The 16,887-nt window shown below is 42.5% G+C and overlaps 1 long non-coding RNA gene across 4 annotated transcripts in view; it reads left to right on the top strand.

The window, feature by feature from the left end:
* Positions 1-13,457, top strand: part of LOC138719890 (uncharacterized) — a 40,075-nt gene extending 26,618 nt beyond the window's left edge. For all 4 annotated transcript variants that reach the window (XR_011337333.1, XR_011337330.1, XR_011337331.1 and 1 more), the window contains 2 exons: positions 5,558-5,680; positions 13,311-13,457. This is a non-coding gene — a long non-coding RNA (uncharacterized lncRNA). The remainder of the gene's footprint in view (positions 1-5,557; positions 5,681-13,310) is intronic.
* Positions 13,458-16,887: the final 3,430 nt, after the last annotated feature.

Genomic DNA, 16,887 nt, shown 5'->3' on the forward strand with positions numbered 1-16,887 from the left:
ACATACACCATTAGAGCTTCTATTTAGCGATTAAATTCTTTACAGAAGATGCAGATGGGCACAGTTCAACTCTGATCTTGCCCAAAATGTTCTTCCTCTTGCCTCATACCCTCCACTTTTAATGATGTGTCTAACCTCAGGGTTGCAAGACCTTGCTAAGCTACACTCACAGTCAGTCTGACTGCAGAAAAAGATTATTTACTGAGCCACGTAAAGAGAAGAATAATTTGACCTTGGTAGACTGGTGATGGGACATTTGATTAGAGGAAGTCCACTAACCTAGACTCTATAGGACTGCATTTGTACATTGCAAAGTCCCTTTTGGGACCAACACAATGAGCCCTAATGCTGACTGGTGCATTTAGGTGCTACCACAACAGTAATCACAGAATCATAGAAACGTAGAATGGTTTGAGTTGGAAGGGACCTTGAAGATCATCTAATTCTAACACCCCACCATAGGCAGGGACACCTCTCACTACATCAGAGTGCTCAAGGCCTCATCCAACCTGGCCTTGAACACTTCCATGGATGAGGCATCCATAAATTCCCTAGGCAACCTGCTCCAGTCCCTCACCATTCTCATGGTGAAGAAATTCCTCCTAATGTGTTGTCTAAATCTGCCCCTCTCCAATGTGTAGCCATCCCCCCTAGTCCTATCACTCCATGCCCTTGTAAAAAGTCCCTCCCCAGCTTTCTTGTACCATAGCCCCCTTCAGGTATTGGAAGGTCACTATAAAGTCTCCTTGGAGCCTTCTCTTCTCCAGGCTGAGCAATCTCAACTCTCTCAGCCTGTCCTTGTATGGGAGGTGCTCCGGCCTTCTGATCATCTTTCCAGCCCTCTTCTGGACCCATTCCAATAGTTCCATATCCTTCTTATGTTGAGGATTGCAGAACTGGACACAGTACTCCAGGTGAGGTCTCACAAGAGAGGAATAGAGGGGCAGAATCGCTACCCTCGACCTGCTGGCCACATTTCTTTTGATGCAGCCCAGGATACAGTGGGCCTTCTGGGCCGTGAGTGCACATTGCCAGCTCATGTTGAGCTTCTCATCCATCAGCACCCTCAACTCCTTCTCTGCAGGGCTGCTCTCAATCACGTCAACCCCCATCCTGTACTGAAACTGCAGATTTCCCTGACCCAGGTGTAGGACCTTGCACTTGACCTTGTTGAACCTCATGAGGCTCACACAGGCCCAATTCTCCTGCCTGTCCAGGTCCTTCTGGATGACATCCCGTCCTACCAGTGTAGCAACTGCAGCACTCAGCTTGGCATCATCTGCAAACTTGCTAAGAGTGCACTGGATCTTGCTGTCTGTATCACTGATGAAGATATTAAACCGCACTGGTCCCAGTATGGACCCCTGAGGGACACCGCCAGTCACAGATCTCCATCTGGACTTAAAGCCATTGACCACTACTCTCCAAATACAACCATCCAACCAATCTATTATCCACCAAACAGTCCACTCATCAAATCCTTATCTTTACAGAAGTCCAGATAGATTACATCCACTGGTTATCCCATGTCCGCTGCTGTGGTTACCCCATCATAGAAAGCCACTAGGTTGGTCAGACAGGGCCTGCCCCTGACGTATCTGTGCTGGCTCCCATTAATCACCTCCATGTCCTCCAAGTACTTTAGCATAGCTTCTAGGAGGATCTGTTCCTTTTGCTGCCTTGGTCTTTTATTCTGACCCACAAGCTTTCAACAAGTTCATGGCTACTCTTTAAAGACAGCTCTTCACACTCTATTCATTTCCTGATATAGAAGGCAATGCCTCTACCCTTTCTTCCCAACAGCCTGTAGCCATTGATAGCCACACTCCAGTCATGGGATTCATCCCACCAAATTTCAGTGATGGCAACCAGATCATAGCTTTCTAGTGGCATGGTAGCTTCCAGCTCCTCCTGTTTGTTGTCCAAGCTTTGTGCATTTGTATAGAGGCGCTTCAGGCAGGCTGTTGGCTGTATCGCCTTCTTAGTGGAAGACCCTTTATTTCCTTTAAGATGTTCTGCAGAAGTTTCCTTCCTGGCACCTACCACCTCAGGAGCCTCCTGGTCATCTCTACAGGACTTCAGCTGCACCACGGCATCCCCAGCATGCCCCAAGGCAGTAGGTGGAGGACTCATACCAGCACCCCATCCCTCCAGCCACTGTGTGTCATAGGCAAGACTGAAATTATCCCATTCCCCCTTCACATCTAGTTTAAAGTCCTACCAATGAGCCCTGCAAGGTTCTGAGCAAACCCCCTCCTCCCTCTTTGAGAAAGGTGGTTCGCATCTGGTACCTGTATACCAGGTGCCTTTTGTGCCATCTCACTGTCAAAAAGCCCTAAGTTATTATGGTGACACCAGCCATGGTGCCATGTATTAATAGACTGGACCCTTGGATCCTTCCAGTGTCACCACCCATAACTGGAAAGAGGGAGGAAAAACATCAGATTCCCTCTGAGCCTCAGATTCCCTCACTAGGTGTCCCAAGGCGCTAAAATCTCTTTTAATCACCCCTGGGCTACGTACTGCAGCTTTGTCACCTCCCACGTGGAAGAGCAGTAATGGATAGTAATCTGAGGGCCTTACCAGACTGGGGAGTTTCCTAGCAATATCTCTAACCTGGGTTCCTGGGAGGCAGCAGACTTCCCTGTGAGTGGGATCTGCTTGACATATTGGACTCTCTGTTCTCCTCAGCAGGGAGTCACCTACAACTTTGACTTGACTTTTCCTCCTCGTGGTAGTTGTCATAATATGGGATGTGTGTCATTCTGGCCTTGGCCCTTCCTATCCTGTAGGTAAGTCATCACCCAGTGGATGAGCTAATTGCAATTAATAATCTATTTGATTAATTTAACTCCCTCAAGCTTTTGCGCTGCACTGTCTGCAAACAAGACTGGTTTTTTCCATCTTTTTAAATTATTAAGCAAGTATTTTCTGTAGCTTTATTTCAGCCTACAGGAAATAATTGCTAAGATTCCTTTGAATCTGTTTTTCATTCTGTATGTTTGGTTATGCTGTAATTAAAACCTGTATTCTTTTACATTTTGTCAGAGTCCAGAGCGCACCAATTTGCTCCAATTACCCTAAGAGACCTAACTTGGGACCTTCACCCTCACTGTTTGTTCATTGGCCAGGAGCTCCATTTAATCTCAAGCCCAGGCCTTCAGTCTTGGCCTAAGCAAAGTTGTAGGTGTACATGCTCCAGTTCAGTTCCCAGATTATTGCTCAGATTTCCTCAGCTGACAGTGGACCTGACTTGTTATTTTCCTTGGTGGCTGATGAACTGTTGCTGAAATTGTCGATGCCATCACTCTGCCTGGGCTGCCCAGAAGAGACACTGCAGGACAGTGCCCAGTCAATGACGTCACTGCCTTGCCTGGCTCCCAGTTTGCCTTCCCTTGAGAAGTCACTCAGCCCTAGCCCCCTGATACATGGAAGTTTTAATGGAATAATTCTGAGGGGAGTGTTTAATAATAATAAAAAAAAAAAGTTAAAAATAATCTCTCCTTAGCTGGTTAGAGGCAGCATTTTGAAAGGTGTCAAGAATGCTTCAAAGTCTTTTTCAGCAGTGATTTTGGCATTTCAGAGAAGAAGATAGTATATATTTGGATTGAAACGTTACATTTCTAAGTGCCTGACTGCAGCAATGTTTGTAAGCAGTGATTAGTGAGAACTCTTAAGTTTAATAAGTAGGAGTTGTCATTAATATAATTACAGCTTCAATACTAGAAGAGCGTCAGTGAGAAGGATCAGGATCCATATCTCCTGGGAAGATTGTTAATGCCAATCAAAATCAGACAGCTTTTGGAGGACCAATTGTTTAAAAATCACCTTTAAGGGTAATCTTTTTTTTTGAGATGAAAATGTAATACTTTCATTAACATTTGGGTGATTTGAAAACTTCTGTCTTGAGGTAAAGAAGTCTTACTATCTAACAGCAAGATTTCCAAATGCATCAGAGTTGCATAGTACCCACATACCTTTGAGAGCTGATGGAAGAGGTGCTAGTAAAAGATGATATCCCACTGGGGAAGGGGAGACGTGTAGCGATTAAGGCACGGACCTCGTCGATGGGGGCAACAATCGAGATTAACTTTATTTAGAGAATGCAAACCTTATACGGTGCCTCTGTATCCAGTAACAGCTCTCCCAGCGAATTTCCACCCATGAGACACCTGCAGTGCAGCGACAGAGTGCAACCCCCTGTTTTCCACAGATGTGCCCCTTATCTTCATGTTTTCCACCTAGTGCATTCCTTTCCTATTAACCCATGGGTATTAATAAAGATTCCAAGGTCTCAACAAGCTAGCAAGCATGAGAACATCAGCCGTTTGTTCCGTGCTTGCTGCTAATATTGCAGGTACTCCAAGGCATCGGCCATTTGCCCCAGCATACACGCAATACTGGAATCTTTATGCCCACCGAGATGGACTCTAAAATGTAAGGTTTGGCCAGATTCAGTACGGCAGTGACATTTTCAGAATATATATTGTACAGATGTTGATGGGAATGCTCACCTGAATTGGAATGGTATCAGGAACTACCGGGCACCTCAGTGAATCTTAGCAAATTTTTACAATAAGACCAATTCTCTGCCAGTACAAATCAACTTACTCTTGCTGAAATCCGTGGCCTCAGTTGCAGTAATCAGTTTAGCACAATCAAGTTACAAGGAAGTAAGCTACTTTGTTCCAACTGAGAATCTGTCCTAGAGTATGTGCTAACTTCCCTAACTGACAGCAGATGTTTCCAAGATTAAATACTGACCTAAACACCACCATCACCTCTTTAATAACAATTTTTACCATATCATATGCCTGGCAAAATACAACTAGTGCAAGGTAAGCAAACTACTGCCAAGATGGAGACTCAGCTAAAGGAGTCACTTTTCTTTTAAGCCTTGAAAATACATTAACTCTGAGAAAACAGGCACTTACAAAGGACCTTGGTGAATTATGGTCCATTGTCAGATATGTTGCAGCTAATTAGCAGCCAGAGTTTCTAGAGAGAAGAAACTCTGACATGATGGAATGGCTGTTGGCAGTCTCAGCCATTAGGTGTTTTGATGCCAGCACAGTTATTGATGAGACTTCTAAATTAAAGTAATTTTAAAAGGGAGCCATAGCATGAGGCTTCTAAATGAAACAAATCTTCAGTAGCTGTTTAGCACTTGCTTACTGGCCACTGCTTTTTTCAATTATAGCATGGAGTTATGGTAGAATGCAGGATTTTATGGCTCATCATCTGTTGTAAGTCATTTATTACTACTATGAGTATTCTGTGGGCTGTGGTAAGAGTTGGAGGCCTTGATCATTGCCATTTTAAGCATAGGAGAACTTAGGTTTCCGTCCCAAAGTATTTACATTGGGTTGTCCACTGCTTTCTCCACACGTAGTGAATTATATCACTGACTTCAAAAAGCATAAGGAGGTTCATTGCTTATGTACAGTTATCTTCAGGATATCTCCTCCTGGCTCCCAGTGAGTAACAGTTGCCCAAACAATTGCTTTAGCCCTCACATCCGCCACTCCTTGAGATTCTGCTTTTCTTCTAACTGAAGAATTTTGATGCACATCCCAGAGAACAAGAGGAAAAAATGAAGTAACTTGAGGTGAATCTTGGTGATGAAGCTACCCAGCATGGAATTAATTGCCTGCCATCATCTGAAAATCACTTGTGTGAGGTAAAACCCTTTAAGTGATTAATTAAATATCACTGTTCCTGTTGTATGTCTGAGCAAATAAAAGAAACCAAACTTGGTAAGTCTTCCATTCTTCCCAGTATACACTCATATCATCTCAACAAAGACCTCTTTTTCGCTTTCAGTTTCTAATTCCTATTTCATCCTTGGAAGAGTTATGTGCAGACATGACAACCTTCCTCCAGGAAACACTCCTTGAGTGTTGTCCATGCTGGATGCAAGTCATACAAATGAACCAAAAGGTCATCAGCTTCTTGTGTGTAGGCAGAATAAGCATAATTACTCCTTTCTTCTAGGATACTTTATTTCATCAGTGGTGCTTTTGAAGAAACTACTTTGTATTATTTCACATTTCAGACAACTTTTCTTCATCCAGGTCAGTCTGCACAAATGGAGGAAATTAGGAATTAATTATTGCCACCTGTGTTCCTTTGAAACTCATTTCTGCAAATATTACTAGGGCCTGGATTCCATCCCTGTAATGTAAATGAACAATTGGCACTTTACTGACCCCATTTTCTTGTAGCTATTTCAGGAATTAGAGTGGTTAGCAAAGGCCTTGCTGGCAATAACACCTGCTAGTGCATGGCAGAACGATTACTGTGTTCATTTTCTGTCTGCTCTCAAATAGTAACTGTGTTTAAAGGAAAAATGCTTCATTGAATATACTTAGATTGGCCCTGCTTGGCTTAATGTCTCAAGTGCAAGCCTGAGACTCAGAAAACCTTATATGTTTGGCAGTGATGATTCTCTATGCCTCTACTTTGTCAGGTACTGTGGTACCCAATGTTTTCTTTTGTGCAGCACTGTGAGACCTCTCATAGGACCAGAAATACTCTGTCTGGAAGAAAGCAGCTAACTCGATTCCATATCTGGCCCGTGGCAGACCTCCTGCCAATTGTTTCAAACGGTCAACAGAGAGATAGTGCTACAGTCTGAGGCATGGCTCCCAGAATAGGAACAGGATTGTGGCTCCTTGAGCCTGTGTACAATGTGGGCTACCAGGGTGTAAGTGCCTGGAAGTGCTCCACGCTGGCTTGGAGTTGCAAGGCAAAAATCTGCCTGCCATTGGGCACAACGCCATACAGCAGCCTGGGGGATGCACATTGAGCTTGCTGTGGTTCTGTACATGTTTGAGAGTCTGCCCGCTGGGCTTGATTGACTGTAGGGGAGGTGGGAATGAGGACTCACTTTGTACTGCACTGAAGGAACAGGTTGCAGAGCAGCTAAAAATGCAATACGCCATGCTTTCAGTCCCATAGCCAGACAATCTGTGCCTTTCCAAGACCTCGTAGGATATGTTAAATCAACGTCTACCCAAGTCTTGGCCTGCCACATTGAGCACAGGGCTGCTTACACTTCTTCAATTGCATGGGATGATACATGCGTAGTGGTCTTTGTCAAAAAGAACAAAATTAAAGTTCTCACAGAAATGTTTTGAACATGGTGAGGGAGAACTGCTGAATAACCACCTTTTAAATGTCTCGGAGGAGCTGAAATAAAGGTCTGAAAACCTAACGTGGGCTATATTCTTGCACATTTGTAACTGAGGGCTGCACAAATTTTCTGTGGTGTGCAGGTCAAGGGCTCTCTAGACATCCCTTTGCATGCCATAGGACCCATAGGTGAACCAGAGTATGCTGTGATCTGTTCTCCAAGAATGGCTAGCTGCACCGTCACAGCATGGAAGTGCCTTGCTTTAAAAAATCATCACCTCTGCTGTGTAAAGCCAAAAGCAGTATTGTGTGACTCTTCCCTGCTGATAGCCTGTGAGGCATTGGGAACTGAGCCTACCTCCCATATTAACTCTTTTTCTTGTGATTACTTTCACCAGCTCCTGTCTGCTATGGGAAGGTGAAACAGGTTCTCAGACTGCCTTAGACTCTTAATTTCTGGCCTGACATATCTCAGCACTGAGTTTAATCAGTTTAGTGTGAGGTAAACTTGTGGAAAGTGGCTTCCAAAGTACTCTTCCAGCAGCATATGAGTTCCTCCTGTATTTGAACAAGCATAACAGTTAGAAACAAAATGTGTACATGTAGTCACAGGATTTGTTTTGAATACTTTTCCCTTAAAAGAGGACAATTATGACAACTATTTCTTAATGGAATGTTCTCCCACTGAAGAAAGTAAAATTCGGCCATTCACTCACCTCATAAATATTAATATGCAGTTAATAAGTCTTTTTTTTTTTTTTGTGCTGGTAATTTGAAATTGTGCTACAAGTGTCTGGTCTGTCAGAGCCTGCATACTAATTATAAGTAAATGTGACTCCTAATCTTTATAAGGAAATAATAGTTTAATCTCAAGGCTGTCACTTTTCATTTGGAATGATGAAGCCTGACAGCAGTGTCAAACAGCTTATCACAGCTGATACTTCAAAGGCTCTCAGGCTTGGTTAATTGGTGAAACAATAAAATAACGAGACCATCAGCAGTGTAGTGAGTGATTCCATTTGTATTTTTCCCATTCATAATAGTCTAGGCTATTTTATTCAAGATTTACTCACTTGTGGGGGAATGTAATTCAGCGGTTTATTGGGAACCCTGCTTTTAGAAGATCATCAAAGGCAGGTTTCCTTTTTTTAGTTAGTGTGCACATAACTGCAGTTTTTCAGTATTGTACTCAGAACTGGGGTGAGATTTCTGGAAGAATTTGTTTTCTAGTAATGATATTAACAGGCAGATCAACAAAGATCCTCAGCACAGAATAGCTGCCATTTTGGGAACCATGACTAAATGCAATGGAGTCTCAAAAATGTGGTTCAAAATAGGAAGGATTTGGCATTGTCTTTCATCAAATCCAGCCAAATATGTCACAGTTAGAGCTTCAGGAACTTGCTTATGAACTTCCTTTTCAGACTTACTGGGAATATATCTCCAAAGTCTACTACAAACAGCTGCAAGTCACTTTGTCTCTTGCTCTGAACCCATAATAAGCTCTATGAACAATGTTAATATAGCCCCAATGGGCTTCTGCTGATTAGCTTGTGTACCTTCCCTCTCATCAGGGCTTATTAGCTCAATACTATGCTGTCAGCTCTGAGACCACATCTGTTGGCAAAATATTGTTTATAGATACCCATTGTCTAAGCAACAGCCTCCCCAGACCTCTGACCCCAATTCATTTCCCCAGGAGCTCATCTCCAGCATCAGACTTTTTTTGTTTGCTGTTTTTTTCTCTTCTCTGGAGATGGGATCTTACAGATTTCCCAATGCTAGATGAGGATTTGGCTACCAGAGGAAAAACAGATCCATTGTGACCATTTCTTAATAATTACTGAGATTCTCATGTGTGGAAACCCATGCCTGATTTTCTTAAAAACAAAGAACTTTTGGTTTATGAAGTTTGAACTGAAAAGGTTTTTAAAAAGTCATGGTTAGTTTTGTCTAGTCTGACACTTCCTCAGAGGTAAAATTTAATAATCCTTTGTCCTTTATGTAGGACTGAGGTGCTCTTGAGAAGAACTAAGCAACTTCTGGTTCTTGCTAAGACATAAAAGCCTCCCTGAGCCAAATTAAAGTCCCATTTCTGTGTGTCCCTGATCTTGGATCCCACTCACACTTGAAGTGTATAAGCATGAATCACATGCTTCTACTGACAAAGTTAAGTTCAGTAACTGAACCAGCTTACAGCACAATTCTGAGTGAGGAGTGACAGAACACAATGTGCGTATCAGAAATAAACCTGTCATGTGAAAATTATAAGGGGAATTGCTTTAGCAATAAATTCTGTCAGAAGTTCCCAAATATGAATAGCTTTTTGGGAGTTGGTTTTTCAGGTATGAACTGTCTGCATCTAAAAAGCAGGTGAGGGACTAAAAAGCATATAAAGATCCACTTAGAAAGCCAGTACTGATTTACATTGAGAAAAAAACCCCACCACTACACACCAACTGGGTAGTTTGGTAGGTCTTCCTTAAATACATAATGGCTAGAGAGCAGAGTCACCGTGCTGGTATTCATTGCTAATACTGCTGCTGTTTGTGTTTTGTTCCTAAATGCTCAATGGCTGATGTCCATCTCAGTGGCTGTTTTTGTTATTACTCATAGCAGCTTTGGATTTGTGGCCAGTAGGATTTTTGGGGGAATCAAAGGAAAACCTATTCTATTGCTGTGTGCTGCAAAGCAACTCCAATATTTCAGGCTATTGTAGTGCAACAGGGCCTTTTTCATCGGAAAAATATCTGCATCACAAGCTTTGCCGTGAACTGTGTGTCCATGCCAGCCTCCTTTTCTCCAGTATACAAGCTATATATATTGTCTGTTTAAATTAAAGTAGATGGGTAGCCAGCAGCCCTGCTGTGCACTACTAGGGCCTAATTGCCTTGACCAGCCTCATGTGAGGTTCCCAACCATAGACTCTGCCCATGGCTCCAGGAGCTCCATTTCTGCTCAGGGCTTGCAGCCTATGCCTGGGTGAGGCTGTGGGTCGACTTGTCTTCGGACCTAACTTATGGACTTGTCTTCTTCTTCTCATCTTTGGATTCCCTGAAAGGACCACAGTACTGATCTGTGACCTTGCTTTGCCTGCTGTCAGGTCCCTGCTCTGCCCATCCTGTCTGGGCACTGTAGAGCTGCTCCCTGGTTGATGAAGTCACTGCTTTGCCTGTGCTGTGGTCAGCCTTGACTCCTGGGTCTCATTGCTCTCCAACACCTGGTGTTTCCTGTTAAAAAACAGTAAGCAGAGCTGGAAAACTGAAGGTTATACACCTCTTGGATAAGACATATGCAGGGCATACTGTATTTCTCAGAATCGATTGGTTTTATGCCCATAGGCTCTAGAGACTCCCATCACTTCAATAGCTTCTTCCATTAGGCTCTGCCAGTGGAGCAAGTCAGAGAATCCCATCTCAAGAGATGATGTGGGATTTTGGGGTGTGGAGAGGGAGACTGGGGAGTGATTTATCTGCCACAAAGAAGTGGCACTTCCTGTTAAAGAGTTAAAGTACAGCCCTCCAGGGACCTTGTATTTTTCCTCATTAATCATGACAGCTGGGGTGTTAGCAAAGCTTTGCAAGGCACCTCAACAGTTTTATTCTGTAGTTATTTTACAGGGTTCCAGTTTCACTACCATGACTCTATAGTTAGAAGATACTTGTGAAATATGTAGGTGATTGCAGTGTCAGCATGAAAGCACTGTCATGGAATCAGTAGATATGCAATGATGCAAAACCATAATGGGCAATTATAAGATGAGAGACTTAAACATCGAAAAGCAGGGTTGTACATCTTCAGAATTTCACACTCTCGTCAGCTTTACTGTTTAAAATGTACCTGCTAACGCTCTGCTAAAATAATTTCACATGAGAGAATAGCCACGGGTATCAAACATGGCTTTTACTTGGTTCAGTCTGAGAAAGACAGGAAGGTATTGAACAAAATAGCACTGTGTAAACAGCTGAACCTGAGTTTGTGCTTGCTTTATGTAGCAAGGTATTATAGTCTCACTCAGCACAGAACAAGTCTATTTAGCAACCTCTGCACATTGTTTTCTCATTGTCATTCAATGCAGTCCAGTCTCAGAGCATATTTCTTCTGATATATTTCATTGCCAGGTGCCAGCATACAAATCGGAATTTTGGTGGCTTCTAACATTTTTTTTCTCCTTTTTTAATATCATTAATCAAAGGCAATTCTGGGTGCATATGTTTATCTTCTCAGATGGGAGAGGGAATCTTGATTGTCAATTTTAAATTTAAACAAAGCCTAGCCTTCCAAGGGTGGAGGGAGTAATGGAAAGAGAAAAGAAGAAAACAATTTTTCTGGAGTGGAGAAATTCAAGCATTGCCTTATCTGGCTGTTACAGTTTTTAAAAAGGCTGCTGGGTTACCACTCAAAGGTATATAATAGAGATTTAGGACCATGGGGACCCAGGACAAAGCCTACATCTACTTTCTTTAGTGTTCCTCCACAGCACTTCTTATCAAGTGCCCGTACAGAAAGAGACTATCCCTTCCCATGCATGCCATTCTACTGCTTCTTTCTTGCATTTAGATGTTGGCATGAGCTGTAGGAAGGCCAGAGACTAATATTCCTCACTTTTTAAGAAAAGTAAGAAATAATATTTCCTTTTGGAGTCTATGCAGACAGTGGAACAGAATTGAAAACCAGGATTGATGCTGGAGCCTGATCCAGAACAGTAAGATCCCATCCCCTCTACATAAATGTAAAATGTCTCATTGCCTCTGACAGGTTGTATGGCTGTAGTTTACAAAAACTGTCTCCACATGTATTGATGAATACAGCCCAGTCTGCACCTTGAAATGACTTACTTTAAAATCTGCCTTAGGAACATGGCTGACATGGGCCCATCCCAGGAATTTAGCCTTAGTCTTCTGCTGTCCCCAGCCATGTGGAACACAATTTCTGACCAACACCTTTGGTGTTTTCAGTCCCACAGCCTGCCTCCAGTAAAAGGTTGAGCTGGAACTAGGGCTTTGGCATGACCTCAAGTTGAAGCCATGCAGCCTGCCAGCCAAGCTTGCTCCTAGCTGAACAGGGTACTCAGACACAGGACTTACTCGTTAGGGTTCTTAGTCCTGCTGTGCTTTGGGGCTGTTAAGGGGAAAAGCCCTCTCCTTCATTATTTCTTTCTACTGACCAATATACAATTCAACAAAAAAATCTTCCCTCCCCTCAATAAGTGAACAATATTGAGACAACTGTGTTTGCTGCATTCTCTGCCTGGAAGGAAGCTGTTCTGATAACCAAGTCTGCTAAAAACAGCAGGTCAATTACGCATCGTATGGTCAGAAGAATAAATGCACACTTGAAGACAAACTGGAGTGTTTCCAGGAAGCCTTCTACATCCATGTGATGATTCTGTCATTTAAAGTCTCAAATGGTGAGCAAGCAACATAAGAAGGAAACTGCTGAGGTATTTTTCATAATTTTCAGCAATCATTGTAGTTTACGTCCTCTATTTATATTAATAAACCTTTGCAATTGTGACACTGAAAGCTGTTTTCTTTGCAAGAGCGTTCCTCTCCATCACCCATGCAGAAGCTCCTGGTTAACGGAAGGCTGTTGGCACAGAAATTGTTTCGATTGCTGGGTTACAATGGAGATGGATGGGAGAATGCAGGAAGAAACCATCTACCTGAGGAGATTGCTTGACTGACAAATAGCTAACACAATATAGAGGTGAAATATAATCAGATCCCCACCAGCTTTTTCTGGACAGTGGCCCTGTTCTTCTGGTATAGGCCTGATAACCCACTGCTTTACATCTTATTCTCTCAGCTTCATTTTCAGAGGTCACACTCTTTCCAACAATGCATTCCAGAGCAGTGACTGAGCTACTTGTGAACTTGGACGCTGTAGTGTTTTGCTGAGTTAAACAATAGATGTTGCTTTAAGGAAAATCGAGGACACTTCAGTGTGTGCAAGGTATTTATTTATTGTCCTTTTGGGAGATCCACACACAAGAGGCATAAGACCTGGCAGTGCTTTTATAAGACAGGAAAAGGAGTCCAGCTCCAGGACCTAGAGCTGACTTGGTTTGCCCAGCCACACATTGAGATCCTGTAGGAGAGCCAAGAATTTAATCCTGACTTTCACAAACACACACATTTTTCTTCTATTTTTTTCTTCTATTTTTTTGCTTGCAGGTGGCTGAAACTTCACCAACCATATCTTGAATTCAGACCGATGCAAATCAGAAGCTATGGCCAGCAGGTGAACACTAGAGAGATGAAGAAAAGCAATATGATGGTTCTTGTGAAATTCTTCATGCATGAGGATGTAAGTCAAGTCAGTTGGACATGGACAATTTAAAAGAACATGCTTTCCAGGTGCATTTCTTTTTTCAGTCCTGGCTTTGTAACAACATGGGGTTGGGGGGGAGTAATGATTTTTAATAAGGGTATAGCTAGTTACAATGGAGTCTAGCCTCCTGTTCTAGTCGGTTTCAACTGCCTTTGGCAATTCACTGGTACCAAAGGTAATATTGATCAGGAGATCTGTCACAGCACTGTAACTTCCCATGTTAAGTACAGCGGTGAAATCAAGAAGGAAATTCTGAGTATTGAATTTCAGAAAGGGAATTTATTTTCAGCCATTCCAGCAGAATTTTTCCAAATCAGAGAAAGCACTATCAAATTATAAATGTAGTATTAAAGCAGGCATGTAATTCAGTATTTTCTCCACAATCTTTCCCATGTTCCAACATCACAGTCAGCATTTGAGCTCTTTTTATCTTAGAAGATGCTTGCGGTGTCGAGGTGTGAAGTGTGCTCCCAGCTGTGCTGTCTGACCAGTTGGACCTTGGCACATCACTCTCTAGCCAGCAAAGTGCTCTGGGACAGCCTTATTTTTCATATTTCTACCAGCACCAGTATTCAGTGGCTGAGTGTTGTCTTTTTGGTGGTTTAATGTTCAAACTGCAATGATGTAATTTCATTTCAGAGCAGCCTAGCTCCCGCTATCCTAAGATGATTAAATGTAGGGGATTTCCTATTGAGCTCTGGCAGAGAACTGCATGAGCAAACTTGTGTCAGAAAAGCTCCTCTATCCTTGAAGCAGTTGGCCGGCTCTGTAAGTATCCTCCCAATGAGGACTGGAAAGGCTGCAGTATTTATCTTGCTCATTTGTAGGCATTTCATTTTTCAGATGGGGGCCTTTGGTCCCAACAACATGATTGACCAAGCTAAGCACTCACTGCTAGACTTTCAGATAAGGCTTTCCAGGATCTCTCAGGCTAAGTGCTAGAAATTATTGTATGTGTGAATCATACAATATCCCAGTATTATATGGATCCTCAAATGAATGAAGAAACAGAAAAGCCTCCTGCAATTTCAAGAAAAGCTCTGCCTTAGTCTGGATGGGACTGAAGGCAGATGGGTGATCCTTCTAAGGTACCATACAACAGGTTAAGAGTAAAAAAAAAAGGAACTTTAGCCTTGATTGAAAAATAAGGTGAATAAGGATTTGTAGGCATTTCTGGTGTATTTGTAAATCAAGTGGTGAGTGGTATCTGCATTAAGGGAGCTGGAGAGCATGAGGTGTCCCAGCTTCAGTGAGAACTAAGCTCAGAGTTTAAAGGAGGTGTATCGTTGGTGTTGGTCTAATTCCTGCAGCATCAAAGCATAACCAGGTCTTGCTAGGTCAGGTTTACCCACAGAGGTGACTTTGTGCAGCGGGATATACCAATATTCTGTTTCTGAGACATTTTGGAGAATAAGTGACTCATCTGGAGCTCTGCCATCTGCTTGTGCCTGTGAAATATTGAGGCACGGGTGGACTTTTCCCTAAAGACTAAGACAAGACTGCCTCTTGTGCCAGCTTAATTTCCCTTTCACTTCTATAGAAAACTCAGGCTAGGTCTTTAATCCTCCTCTGCAGGACTCAGAAGCAGGGAACCACCTCCCTCACATTTCAAAGAAATGGGAAAAAAAAAAAAATTGTTAGTCAGTCTTATCTGCAATTGACTTCATGTTCTTGTAGAAGACGTGATTAGTGCTAGATAAGGCTAAAAGGTATTCTGAGTCTGGAAATGGAAAAACGCAGTTAGGAAAATTATGGCAGGAAATAAACTCTTGCCTGGCAAAGTCTCCCTGTTCTGGAATGTCAGTAGATAAGAGATGTTGCAGGTAATGTGAGAAGATCACTTATGGCACAGTTCTTATATGGGCTAAACAAATGTAACTCCTGATAGTGTTTTCACTACAAGTCTCTTCTCTGGCAGCAGTGCAAGCAGAGGCTGCCTTTCCTAGATCTCTAGGTCCTTGAGACATGCTGTTGTCTTCTGCAGAACTGAAAAGTGTAAACTAGTTATCACTTTTGTGATATCTCACGCTGGGGAGACATACAAATGAGCACATGGGTAGAAAACCTCAGTGAAAAAAGCTTCCTGGAGATGACTGAGGTCCAGGGGGTGAAAGGGAGTGAAAAACCTTTTCTATACTCAACACAATGCAAGGAACAAGAATAAGAAGTGATATCCAAACTCAAACGATCAGCTGGTTCTTTGTTCCCTTCACTGCAGCCCTCTTCCCCTTCAAGCAGACTTGGATGATGCTGTGCTTCCTCCTTTCCAAAGCTGTTACGAATTCCATCCAGCCTCATAACTCAGTATTATTGTCCTTAACTGATGTGGCCAGACATTTGCATGTGCCAGGGAGTCTTTTTCATAGAAAGCTTTTGGGTCTTGAGTATCTGTCTCACTGTGAAAAGATTCCCTTGCCTTTATTTCAGTCGGGTGCCTTGGAGGCAAATTACTTCTCAGGCTGCTTAAATTTATGAATAATAATTATTTCATTAAGGTATACTGTATAATTAAGTACCTATCTTATTATATGCAGACTTTTAAATTACGTTTTTCCTTTTATACATGTCACCTAGTGTTGTATGTACAGAATTACCCACAACACTTTTGTTTAGGAATGATCAAAGGCAAGCTGAAAAATAAAGCTAGAAAATACTGTAATCCACCTGCTCCTAGAATTAAACTTATTTATTCGCAATACTAATTACACATACAGGTGTCAACACAAGCCAGGTTGCATTGGGTACACTGCCTTAGAAACTGAAGTATTGTAGTTCTTTCTTGATTTACAACTGATTCTTCATAAGGAAGATGCACATTAAAAGGACTTTCAAAAGTGCACATCAGTTTGGACATATATCGATGGAGTAATTCAAGATAACACCTCATATATTCACACAGGTCTTGGCAGATATTTAAAAAGGTGTAGAAGGGAAGAGAAGTAATGTGTCTCTTGGTGGCTAAGTGCTTTTGCATCCCCAGGATAGTTCTGCAGCTGCCTTGAGTGATTTGCAGGTAAGGAAGCTCCTGAGTTATAACTAGCATCTCTCTAGAAATCAACTGCTGTTTGGCTTTGATGATGCCTCTTCTACAGATAAATTGGTGCCTCATGCTGCAGAACTAGTGCATTTGGCTTGGTCCATTGAAAGTCAACTCATTTCTCTGGTGCATTTCACTGGCAAAGAGATTCACTGGGGTCAGTTTGTGCTCCTATTCCTTTCAGTCAGTGGCATCTTTCCACAGGAGGCAGCCTTGCAGATCAGCCACAGATACAAATCCTGAAGCACTGAAAATTCAAAGAGAACTTCAAAACTGCAGGTTTGCCTGTCTACTCTCTACTCAGTTGTGCAGTATTGGTGTGCATCAGAAAGAGAAAGCATGATGAGCACCTCAGGAAAGCTCCACTTTGTGATGAACCCAAG

The sequence above is a fragment of the Phaenicophaeus curvirostris genome, chromosome 4 (genome assembly GCF_032191515.1).
Source record: "Phaenicophaeus curvirostris isolate KB17595 chromosome 4, BPBGC_Pcur_1.0, whole genome shotgun sequence".
Taxonomy (NCBI): Eukaryota; Metazoa; Chordata; class Aves; order Cuculiformes; family Cuculidae; genus Phaenicophaeus; species Phaenicophaeus curvirostris.